Source organism: Tubulanus polymorphus, unplaced genomic scaffold (assembly GCF_964204645.1).
Source record: "Tubulanus polymorphus unplaced genomic scaffold, tnTubPoly1.2 scaffold_55, whole genome shotgun sequence".
Classification (NCBI taxonomy): Eukaryota; Metazoa; Nemertea; class Palaeonemertea; order Tubulaniformes; family Tubulanidae; genus Tubulanus; species Tubulanus polymorphus.
The window spans coordinates 56,326-68,923 of record NW_027437461.1 but is presented as its reverse complement, the minus strand read 5'-3'; the positions used below and the strand labels follow the sequence as shown (position 1 = coordinate 68,923).

Here is a 12,598-nt window from a genome sequence, read left to right as displayed (position 1 = left end):
TGTAGGCTACATCAAATAAATGAAGCACTGAAAGTTACTAAGTTTAGTTTGACTTGTTGTTAATAAAAGCCGAGCCAAGTTGTTACAGTATCAGCTAGGTCAGGCTTGACAGACATTGGAGTACGCATCCGAAGCTGTATTCTTATAAAGATTAACTCTGATCATATGTTACGTGTATTTTTGAAACTTTTATTACATTGTTGCAACAAACATTAGTGGAAACGAAATAGCAAGCGGAGGGAGCATCGTATTACAAATTTATTAAAAACTGCGCACCAACCTACGCTGTAGTATTAACTTCACGCGAGAAGAGGTCAAGGTCTACGTAGACCTGAGTACCAAAACGGATACTACTGCTACTACTACTAGTATCCTGGAAATCATTTGTGATAATGGAAAGTTTTTCAGTGAAGAACTTGTGAAAAAGTAGTGAATTTTATTTTGTCTTAAGCGTGGGAGCCATGCTTTAATCACCTCAATCGCGGGCGTCACATCGGATTGCTCCGTAGTAAGGAGTGCTCTTTAAGACGGTTTTAGATGGTAGTTAGCACAACTGCGGAATCGGAGAAACCAATATGGCATCTCATTCAAAAAGCGGCTCTTATTCCAGGCCCAAACTATTAACATTTTGACCAAGAGAAAGCAAAGTTTTTGGCTAAAAGGTACTGATTTTTATTCCCCCAAAAATTCATTTTTACCTTCATGACGTGGTAATGAAGGTTATAAGATAGTAGTGAGTCGATGATGTCATTTTAGTGTCACCACTTATAACTTGTTGGTGGGAGTTCAGAGGAACATTTGTCAAACGTATAAATATTAATGCAGGTTGTGAAATTTCGCTTTTTAAAAATATTTCCTTAAATTATTAGAAAATGCCGATAGTAAGACCGTGGGAAAGTTTTTATCGTTGAATGGGCGAATCACGGCGACAGAGTGCACCTGTGATAAGGCGGAAATAGTTCCATGTGAAGGCAAAGCTTTTAAATGATTAGACAGTCGGAGGTGGTTTATCAAATTTTTTCAACTATCATGCTGCTATTTTCCCAATCAAATTGCTAGATTTCGATCGTTTCTCGTAAGTCAACGCTTGTAATTCGAGTGTGATTTTGATGTGTGTAGAGATACATCATGACTAGCGTATTGATTGGAGGTGACATGTTTAAGCTGCGCGTCGATCGTTGAATAGTGGAATTATAGGGTGGAATTATCTTGATTGTATCCCTCCAATTTATGTGGAGAGATGCTCTTAACTGGGAAAACCGTGGTCTGTTGTTATCGTTGGCCTACGTGACTGACCTTGCTTGAGCGTTCGCTGCCGGCGCGCCGCTTCAAAGTTTTGAATAAAGTATTATATAACTGATTGTTAATGACATACAACAAATAAACCTTTAAAGAAAGGTACCTAGTGTTTGACATTCTACAGAAAAATTCTGGGTTGATTCACCGCATAGTTTTTTCATAGTGGGCATTTTAGTATATGAATCAATTAAGATGATCGACAGACGCGGGTGCGGTCGTATCAGCTGTTGAAGATGTTTGATGTAAACAATAATTTTAACCACGTGCGCGATGAAAACAGGAACATCAATCTAAGAAGCACTGAATTTTTTAATTACATGTGATTTGAATAGGCATCTGGTTTTTCAAAAAGAATCTTAAGGGGGCTCCTACCTAATGCAAATTTTTTCTTCATTTCTTAATTGAGCCTAATACTTTTCTAATAACATGAAAGCCCATATCTTAAAACACTAAAAACAGCGAAAAAAATTTTGATTTCGTCAATTTTTAGCAGGAATTTTAAAACACGATTTCTCATAATCGCTTCATGATGATTAGAAGGACTTAACTCCATAATATTTAGAATGATTATGTGCGGGTTTTGTACCTCGGTTGAGGAGTTATCTCAATATTAAGATATTTTATCCTTGTTTTTATGTGGTTTGAAGCAGCATAATTACATCACCTTTCAATCATATTAGATATTGGAGGCATCCCTCAAATTACATTCCTGCTACACGCTTGCTGAGTTCCAGGCGAATAGGATGAATACTTTTCTAGTTATCATGTTTTAAAACTCACACCTACGTCCCAATATGGATTCAGAGAAAAAGTGATATGTGGGTGACCTACATATGAGACTGGTGGTGGGAACACAACCCAAAAAATCCTTAAAATTAACTTACAGTGTTCTAGTTTGCCTTCGTGTGGCAGCACCTCCTAGTCAACATTTTAGAGTGAGAATTAAGTGGGCGCTCCGTTCAAGAAGGCTATCCCCTGGGATCGACAGGCCACTTCTGTTTTACTTTCGGGTAGCAAATTTTCACTTGAAATATCGATTTTAAGCTGATAATGATGTCTGATCAATGAAAAACCTTTGCCAAACCATAAACAACGTACTAATGTATCACTTATTTCTGTTTCTCGAAAATGGAAAATTTTGATAATTAATGGGTAGGAACATCCTTAATGGACTCCTATTGCATAGGCCTAAGCCAGAACCTGGTATTGAATTGAATTCGACACAGTAATTCGCCTGTAATTTGCGATGAACCTTTTTGAAAATTAGCTTGAAGATTCGGTCTGGCGAGATGTCCCCCCCTCCCCCATTGTAAAAAAATGTCATTGGTGATCAAATATGGCTGCCATTGGGGTGGCCATCTTGAATTTCTTGTTTGCACGATGCAGCCCGCAATACGGGATATCGACAAATTCAAGTTCTTAAATTACTCGTTTGATGGCACTAGTCAGAACCGGAAATTGGAACCTAAATCTGCCATGCTCTAGTTCATTTGCAATGAAAATCTCTCGCTTCAAGTTTTCAGTGAGCGATATTTTACCTACTATATATCGTCACGCATAATCCTTTAAATATGATATCCTACCGCTACGTTGGATATGATAAAATCTGACGGCAAAGGCTAGAAATCACTATAAATGTCCTAAAATTATCAAAAAACATTTTGCAACTGTTGACGATGCAAAGACTGGTTGCCAGGTGTCACATGGAGGCAGCACTTGACGGCCCAATTTTAATTGTTGGTTCGAGTCCTGGTACTTTTCATATTTTTATTATGAATCTATGAGTGTAGTCCTTCTAAAATCAATTTTATTTCGTAATATCATTTCATACTTATCAGTGTAGCCTGCAATGAATTCACCTTAGGAAGTGATGACACCCGGCACCAGTCATTACTTCCGTTAGCTGCTTCGAGCGTCATCGCTAGATTTGTGATTTTTGGTAGTTTTTTGACATTTCTAGTGATCTTTAGCATTCAAAGTGAGGTTTTATCGAATTCAACACATTGTCACGATACCATACTAAAAGGATTATGCGTGCCTATATGTAGTAAGTAAAATATCGCTAACTAAAAACTTGAAGCGAGAGATTTTTATTGCAAATGAACTAGAACATGGCGAATTTAGGTTCCAATTTCCGGTTCTGACTAGCGCCATCGAACGAGTAATTCAAGAACTTGAATTTGTCGATATCCTGTATTCTTGATGGATTTCCACAATATTTGGTGTGACGATCAAGGTAGGTAAGCTGTCCATGCCTTTTGTATATGGAGGTCATCGGCTTTCAAATATGGCCGCCAAGTCAGCCATCTTGAATTTCTAGCACGAAACCGCCTGCAATTCTTGATGCATTTTCATGATACTAGGTGTAAGAACTTTGGTAGGTGAAATGCCATCCATCTTCTTGATGCATTTTTTTCATGTAGTGTGATCTTTGGGGCAGCTAAAATGGGCACGACTTTTCATGTAAGGATATATTAACAGAAAATGAACATTATTGCCACATAGCCTATACCATCTTAACTATTTTAAAACTTGTTACATCATGACAATGAAAATCTTTCTGTAAAACTTTGAATACTGAATCATTCTTCTTCTACTGCGTCATGAAGGTTCAAGGTCCGTGGGCCTCTTGTTTGAAAAATATTTTCTGACTCTTTCAATATGGGCCTTTTTCATCCCTTACTTTGGTTGTATGTTTCCCAGGGTTCAAAAAGGTAAATGTCAGCATGATGCAGCTTGAATTCTATATTCCATATAATTATATCCCCAGGAAGTAGTTGCAGGGGATGTATTGGTTTTCGCAGTGGCGCGTCCGCTTGAACTCCCTGCGTACACGATAATTCAAAAACTATTCGAGACAATTTCATGAAATTTTTTTAGGTATGTGTATGATAGTTTGAAGAAGAACCCCATTGTTTAGGAAAGTTCGCGAATTAGATGGCTGACTTAGGAACTACTTTTTGTTGAAATGGCATATTTTGAATTTTAAGGATACTCTGTCTTCTGCAATCATAGCAGATGTTTCATCTGTTGTCACAAGCACTGATGTAGTGTGTCTGGGGAATATGCATGTCTCTGCGTGCGAAGACAACATTTCTAGCTCTTGATGGATTTCCATGATACTTAACCCCATCAAATATGTTGCCAGGGTATACAATCATAATTTCCTGTTTGTGCCATACATCCTGCATTATTTTCTTGAGTTGAGCCAATAATTCTTACAAAGTCAATGAACAATTAAGTAAATGCTGCTGTTATATATGAAATATACAATATGTTACCTATGGGGAAGGTGGTTTATGGAGATGTGGCGTTTGCTACATTCTAGTTCATTATGCATTTCCCCAAGTGGGTATAATGGCGTCCATGCATCCCTAGCTTTAGGCTAGAAAATTACTGGATAACTAACTCACTACTTAATAACACTTTATTCAAATATGAACTTGGTAAGCATCAAAATCAATGCTTTGGTTCAATTCTGTAATAAAATATGCGGCCGAGTTATTAAATGTTTTAATCTATCAAAATACATTGCGTATTACCATGTTTCCATCCAGCCATCCAACAAATTTTCACCTCCCATGTTCATTGGGTGAGGTTCTATTGGTAACAAAGCTCTAGACTAAGCAGTAATCATCCCATTCAAGAGGGATGAAAATCTTATGTGGAAATGCAGATTTCTGCGGTCCATTTCTGGAGGTCCATTTTTATCATTCCTGAGATTGATGTAGATCTGTTGAGAAAATGATAGGGGGTTTAGGGTCTTGGGAAAAGTTGGGTTAAGATCGTAGCATACTTAAAGAACGGACCACAAAAGCGTCTAATAAAACCGGTGCTACCATCTCTCAAATCTCAAAACTATCCGTGTGCATTCAACAGATCAATGATATGAATACATGTAATAGGGCTTCCTGGAAAATCTATATTTAGACTCTGTGGTCATGCCCTTCAGTTCATTCCAGTGGCGGATCCAGGGGTCAAATCTGAGACTGCTCTCAGACGCTATCTCAGCAATCTTAAAACAGGATTTACAAACAAAGCGGCAAGCTGTAAGTCTCCAGTGCCTGTGGTGCACCAATTTACTACCAGTTAGGTACCACAAGTGCAACAATGAGGTACCCGCAAAACCAGCTATCCTGTATTTCCGTCAAGTACTGTACCCTTTCCTATGGTTTTTGCCAATATTTTCTAAATTTGGATTTATCGCCAATGGTTTTTCTATACGACCCGGCCCTGCGGTATTGCATTTAGCCACCGGCGAAATCCGTCATCTTTTTTCTTTTTTCTTGGCGTTCTCGCAGTAGAACGCGTTGGATTTTTTCGCCGTATAAATCTGGGAATTAGGATATTAGGGAGTTTCACTCTCATAGCGGTTAGTCCTTTCGGTTTCGGGGGTTATCCCTGGTTTCTTTTTTTCCGTAAGAATTTTATTTACAAATATAATTTGATTGAATTGAATTGTTAATTATTGATAATTATGCCACCCCCTCCTAAGGGTCAGCATCGTGGCGGGTAGGGATGCGGGCATTTGTTTGGCGCCTGGGACAACCACGATTCATGTGCGTCGTGCAGGCGCAAATCCGGTCAAATATGTGCAAGGAGCAATCCTTGCAAGATTTGCGTCGTGTGGTCCGAGGACCTTTGGCTTCGGGCCGATAAGGCTCTTAAACTAAGAGATCGTCGTTGAGTTAGCAGGGATTCGTCGGTTTCGGCCGATGTGCCAACCGACGTTTCTAATCCTGTTTCTTATCGTAAAGCGGAGCGGTCGCCGGTCGTTCAGGTATGATCGGCTTCCCAACTCCGTTCACCGGGGAGGAACGCTGGTTCACCGGCACCGGTCTCCGGTCATTCACCGGTCTCTGGTCGTTCACCGGTCATTCACCGGTCTCTGGTCGTTCACCGGTTCGGCCGGTTTGGCCGGTTCAGACTACATGTTCTGAACCGAGCGCGCGCCGCGGTAGTCGCGAACGTCGGTACCGGGTCGGGCATCGGTCCGGGCACCGGTCCGGTCCAGACGTCGTCCGGTTCAAAACATCCGGTACGTTCATCGTCTGATTCTGATCGTCGCTCCGGGGATAGAGCTTGCTCTCCCACTAGATTTAGACGCCGTGAGCGTAATAAACGAGCAAGATCTCCTTCTCACAGATCAAGGTTTGATCGCGAGAGGGACTACGATCGTTATTGTCGGAAGTTTCGCCGTCGGTCTTCTCATCGTTCGTCGACGTTGGTTAACGATGAAAGCGATTCTTCTAGTAGGTCGCGATCCCGTTCGAGAGACCGTCACCAAAGTCGACATGATCGTGTGGATACTGGAAAATACCTGACTCAGAAGGATTTCCATGTATTTGAGGAGAAAATTTTAAACTTGTTATCTTCGTCGCAACAAGTCGCTGCAACCTCTACAACAGGTAAGCAATTCCTGATTGTCCGGTTAGAAGTTCGCCAGCCCACTCAGTTTTTCGGAATTCTGACTCTGAATTCCTGGATGCTGCGGTAGGGTCTGATTTCAATGAGGATCCGGTCCCAGAAGCGGCAATTCCTTCTGGGGTCGTTCCTGTCGCGAGCAATTGTGGGTTGCCCCAGACGATGGGGGCTTCCCTGGCTCGCAATGTATCTCCGTCCCGTTCAGTTTTATCCGAACCAGCGGGGGACATGCCATTTAGAGCGATGATAAGTGAGTTCTTTGTCAAGCACGGGGCAACTCGCGCTAAGCCCACAGCAGCTCCTCTGGTCGGTGAGTCAATGGAAGCTTATCGCCCTCCGGACTCCGATCTTAACGTTTTACGGGAATCGTCAGCGGTTTCGAGAGAATGGGCTCGATTGGATACGCAATTATGGGGTGAATGTCGGCCTGGAACATTTTCATTTCCCCCTCCAGAACGGGGTATGAAATCTGGGAAATATTTTAGTTCAACCGATCCACCTATAGGCGCATTTCGCTCGGCGTATTACGCAACTCCAGGTGCTGTGGATCACAGTCATAACTGCCTGGATGCTGATTATACTTTGATCAGCCCGGATACCGTTACAGCACAGTCGGGTATTCGTTTGCCTAAGTCCGGTTTGGTGGCCATGACGTCAATCCTGGACAATCTTACCAGGGTTGGTTCGTTTCAAGATATGGCACTTAAGGTGTTGACGGGTGAGCTTCGCGAGACTCACGCCGCCGTTCATGCGGGCTCCGACCCAGAGTCAGTTGCCCTAAAACTGGAGGGAATGGACCGGATTATCCAATCTTTGGCTCGGTCTGTTTCACATGTAATTCCGTTGTCGGTTCGGGGTCAGGCTAATCTGGTGTTAGCCTCCCGTCAGTCAGTGATGGACTCCAGTTCCAAAACTCGTCTACCGGATATGGTGTCCAATGCTTTGCTGAGAGCCCCTTTGGGGACGTCTTCACGACTCTTCTCCGGTTGGTGCGCTCCGGTTTCCGCAGAGCTGAGGAAGATTCGGGAGGTTCAGGCCAAGTCCAACCCCCGAACTTCGTGGAAAAAGCGTTCTGGTCCGACGCCGGCGGCGCAAGGTTCGGCACGGACGCAAACAGGACCATCTCAAACTTCAGCGCTTTCTCAGGCGGCTTCGGATGCCGGTTGGAGAACTAGCGCGCAACTTCAACAATCGTGTCAAGCCTCGTCCGGTCGTAACAGTTCCTGTTCATATCGAGGCAAGGGGAAGGCTCCAAAAAGGGGCTCTTCCTTTCGGAAAAACTCGAAATGAATTCTTGGGACCAGTGGGAGGTTGTCTGCAGCAGGCAGCAACCCACTGGTCCGACCTCTTTGGAGACGGTTGGCCCTCCCGGGTCATCTCTCGTGGCTACCGTCTCCGTTTCCTAAGGCGACCGCGCCTGATGAGGTCACCGCGGCCAAAACCAGGTCAGGAGGCCTTAATCTCTCCGGCTCTCAAGGAATTGGCCGAGAAGGGAGCGATAGAACCAGTTTGCAACGAAACTTCTCCCGGCTGGTTTTCTCGAATATTCATGGTACCAAAGGCAACAGGGGGTCAACGGACAGTGATAGATCTGTCATCCCTCAATCGGCACCTAGACATTCCAAGGTTCCGGATGACCAAGCCCAAGGACGTGATTCAAGGGCTCCGTCCGGGTCAATGGGCGGCTTCATTGGGCCTGAAAGATGCTTACTTTCAGGTTCCAATTCACCCAAAATCTCGGCGATTTCTCAGGATAAAGTGGAAAGGCCGCCAGTTCCAATTCAGGTCTCTTCCATTTGGCCTCAGTACGGCCCCGTGGGTTTTCACCAAGTTGGTCAAGTCAGTTCAGAAGGTACTTCAGTCAAGGGGTGTTCGACTGTTCGTTTACCTCGACGACTGGTTAATAGTCGCGAATTCGGCTCAGGAATGTCGGGAGGCAATGACCTGTCTTGGACTTAGTCCATCAGCTAGGGTTCCGCGTAAACAGGGAAAAATCTCAGTTGACGCCGGCCCAACAGTTCACTTATCTTTGCATGGACTTCGATCTCCGAATCGGCAAAGTCTTTCCGTCTATGGTTCGAGTAGCCAAACTTCAAGAAGCTGTAGCGGGAGTGTCCACAACCCCGAGAACAGCTCGTTACTGGTCACGACTTCTAGGCTCCATCAGCTCCATGGGTCTGGTGGTGCCCTAAGGCCGTCTCAGAAGCAGGCGCTTGCAACAATATTGGAAGGTCTTCTGGTCTCAGTCGAAGGGCAACTGGGAGGCCTTGATTCCCGTACCTCCAACCGATCTAAGTCCGGATCTTCAGTGGTGGGCGGCAACTACGAATCTTCGGCTCGGGGTGTCACTAGCCCCGTTAGAGGCTCCAGTTCGTGTATTCACGGATGCCAGTCACCAAGGATGGGGGGCACATCTGGAGAACCGAGTCAAAGCCGGGAGATGGTCTCGCTACGAGGCCACCAACCACATAAATTTCCTAGAAATGCTGGCCGTGTGGAAGGCCCTGAAGTTCTTTCACAGGAGAGTGGAGGGCCACCACGTTTGGTTAGCCACAGACAATTCAACAGTGAGGGCTTACCTTCAGAACCAAGGGGGCACTCACTCAGAAACCCTCACAGGTGTGTCGGCCAAAATTCTTCTTTGGTGCCAGACAAAGGGCGTGTCCCTGACTGTGGCACATTTAGCAGGGAAAAGGAACGTGATGGCCGATGCTCTGTCTCGTCGAGGTCAGGCTATTGCGACAGAATGGGTTCTCCACCAAGAAGTGGCCGATCGGGTTCGGGCATTTTTGGCAATCCGCTGCTGGATCTGTTTGCCACCCGGTTCAATCGGAGGTGTCCTCTGTTTGTGTCCCCGTTTCCAGACGCGGAAGCGTGGGGGGTCGATGCCTTCTCTCTGGACTGGTCGGGGATGCATGCGTATGCGTTCCCGCCCACACCAGTCCTGCCGCGCTTACTGGATCAAATAGAGAGATCAGTCAATTGCAACATAGTTCTGGTAGCACCATGTTGGCCGGTGGTTCCTACCACTTCTCAACCTACTGTGCGACAACCCCAGGATTCTTCCGAATTTCCCATCGCTTCTGTCTCAGGGGAACTTTCGGCATCATCCAAACAGCCAGTGGTTAAATCTGCTCGCCTGGCCATTGTCCAGCAATCCTTGTCAGCTTCAGGCTTTTCAGAACAGGCTGCCTCCTTTATCGCAGGATCTAAGCGGCCATCAACAAGTACCATTTACGATGCCAAATGGAGTCATTTTGCGGATTGGTGTGCTGCAGGGGAAATTGATCCATGCTCACGTAAAAGGTGTAAAAGGTTTGCAGGTCATAACTATTAAAGGTTACCGCTCCGCGATTTCTCATACATTGCGTGCTTCTGGATGGCCAAATGTGGCAGGGGATCATCGGATATCCCAGCTGGTTGCAGGGTTTTCTATTTCCCGGCCTCGGGTAACAAGGACAGTTCCACCATGGGATCTGTCTGTAATTTTGAAGAAGTTAATGGAGGCTCCATTTGAACCTCTTTCGGCAGCGTCATTTGCAAATTTGTCAAAAAAGACTGTATTTTTGCTGTTCTTGGCTTGCTCGGCCCGTTGCTCTGAGATTCATGCGCTTTCAGTCCGACAAGGTCATATTGTCTTTGGGCCAGCGAATGAATTTGTTTCGCTGCGGCCTGCTTTGGAATTTTTGGCAAAGCACCAACGACCAGGCTCGGTTGGGCGTCAATGGCGAATTGAAGCCCTAAAACATCGAGTGGAACCGGGCATCCCGGACAGGACTTAATGTCCTGTGCGGGCGTTGTGTTTCTATTTAGATCGCTCTGCTTCACGGAGGGGTTCACGGGAGCGGTTATTTATTCCGCTGCTGGATCACCTAAAGGGGGATATTTCGCGGGACACAGTGGCCCGATGGGTCTCTTCACTGATCAAGGACATTTTATTGAAGGAGAATCTTTCCTCGGAGGGAGTGGTTTCTCATCAAGTGAGGTCTATGGCTACTTCCGGCGCAGCCTTTTCGGGTGCTCCGTTGGAGGAAGTCTGTCGGGCCACCTTTTGGAATTCACCGTCGACATTCACGTCATTTTATTTATGGGATGTTTCAGGCCAGTTAGGCTCATTAGCTTCACTTGGTCCTGTTGTCATGGCTCAAGGTGTCCGTTCTTTCCGATCGGACCCTTTAGTGTAGAATATTTATGTGGCATTATCAGGATCACAGGGGGTGTATCCTTGTACATAGTTTGGGCTCATATCTGCTAGTATTAATTTTGCAAAATTCTGGGGGGGCCCCTGAGCTGGATGGACTCACTGTGGCCAACCGGTCTTCCCTGTGCTACAGTGCTCCATTCCGTGCTTGGGTAAGTGCTCTCTTTTCCCCTCTTACCTTGCGTTTGAGCGGTGGTTTTTCTATCTACTTTTCCCACCATCCTTGTGCTAGGCTAGTCTAGCAAAAACCATAGGAAAGGGTACAGTACTCGACGGAAATATTACAATTTTTGGAACTAAAATTTGTATTTCCGAGTAGTACTTACCCTTTCCTATGGTGGGAATCCCGCCCACCTGCCCCGCATAGCTGTTTTTTTTTGGTCTGCTATGACGTAAAAAGATGGCGGATTTCGCCGGTGGCTAAATGCAACACCGCAGGGCCGGGTCGTATAGAAAAACCATTGGCGATAAATCCAAATTTAGAAAATATTGGCAAAAACCATAGGAAAGGGTAAGTACTACTCGGAAATACAAATTTTAGTTCCAAAAATTGTAATTTTTTATGCCCCCAAAACATGTAGTGGAGGGCATACTGTATTCACTTCGTTGTCTGTCCATCTGTCGTAGCGTCCATCTGTCCATCCGTCTGTCCGCAGTGGGCTCCAACTCATAAACGGTAAGATAACTTAATGAAATTCTATGGATGGGTTATCCTAGAGACAGTGAGTAACTGATTAAATTTAGGGTCCTGTAGGTCAAAGGTCAAGGTCACCAGGAGCTGTTTTGTATTGTAATTTCCGGGTAATTAATTCATAAATGGTAAGATAACTTTGTTAAACTTTATGGATGGGTTACCCTAGAGACCATGAGGGAGTTATTAGATTTCAAGTCCTGTAGGTCAAAGGTCAAGGTCACCGGAAGCCATTTCGTATTTTTCATTACCTCGGGATGTATTTTATACTCAGGCGTTTCACCTGATGTGGAAGCATCAGTCGTCTTAACACCCATTGGCAGTGATGAATAGGACTTAGTTGAACTCTCTCATGGGTAAATTGATTAGAAATTAAAACTTCGGTGGAGAATTAATTTATAAATGAAATTAAACTGATCTTGGTTGATTGAAAATACAGTCAACCCCACAAGTCGTCATCGAATAACAGTCAACCCCCAATACACCGCCCACATCAATGCTAAGTGTTTAGACAAATACAATGTAATTTTCTTGTGATGTTGTCTGCATGGTGCATGTGGCAGCTTTAATCGATTGATTCAGGGTAGATTTCAACAATATAAGGATCCAGTTCTCGAAAAACGCCTTATGAAAAACACCAAATCGGAAAACGCATAATGCCTTATTCCTAGAAAAATGACCTAATTTCTTTACTGTACTGTCTACTGAGACTCACATCAACGGAACAGTTTGAAATTACATGTGTTTTACGCTTCACGAAACGAGACTACTACTCTATAAACTGCATTATAGGATGATGATAGAATGTCCGCCGGCAAGCAATCAATTACATAACGCGAAAACAAACGCCGCGCTTATAAACCGGCTTTCTTGAATTTTAAAACTGGAATGCATAAATATGGTACAACCTACGCTTGTAGGTTCAACCTACGAGCAATTATCTGAACATAATTGCTCGAAGGTGTAACCGAAACGATCGTAGA

The 12,598-nt window shown here is 44.4% G+C and overlaps 1 protein-coding gene across 1 annotated transcript in view; it reads left to right on the top strand.

Annotated features, from left to right (window-relative positions):
* Nucleotides 1-12,598, top strand: part of LOC141914604 (E3 ubiquitin-protein ligase UBR4-like) — a 36,910-nt gene that overhangs the window by 23,405 nt on the left and 907 nt on the right. The gene's annotated exons all lie outside the window — the stretch shown is intronic.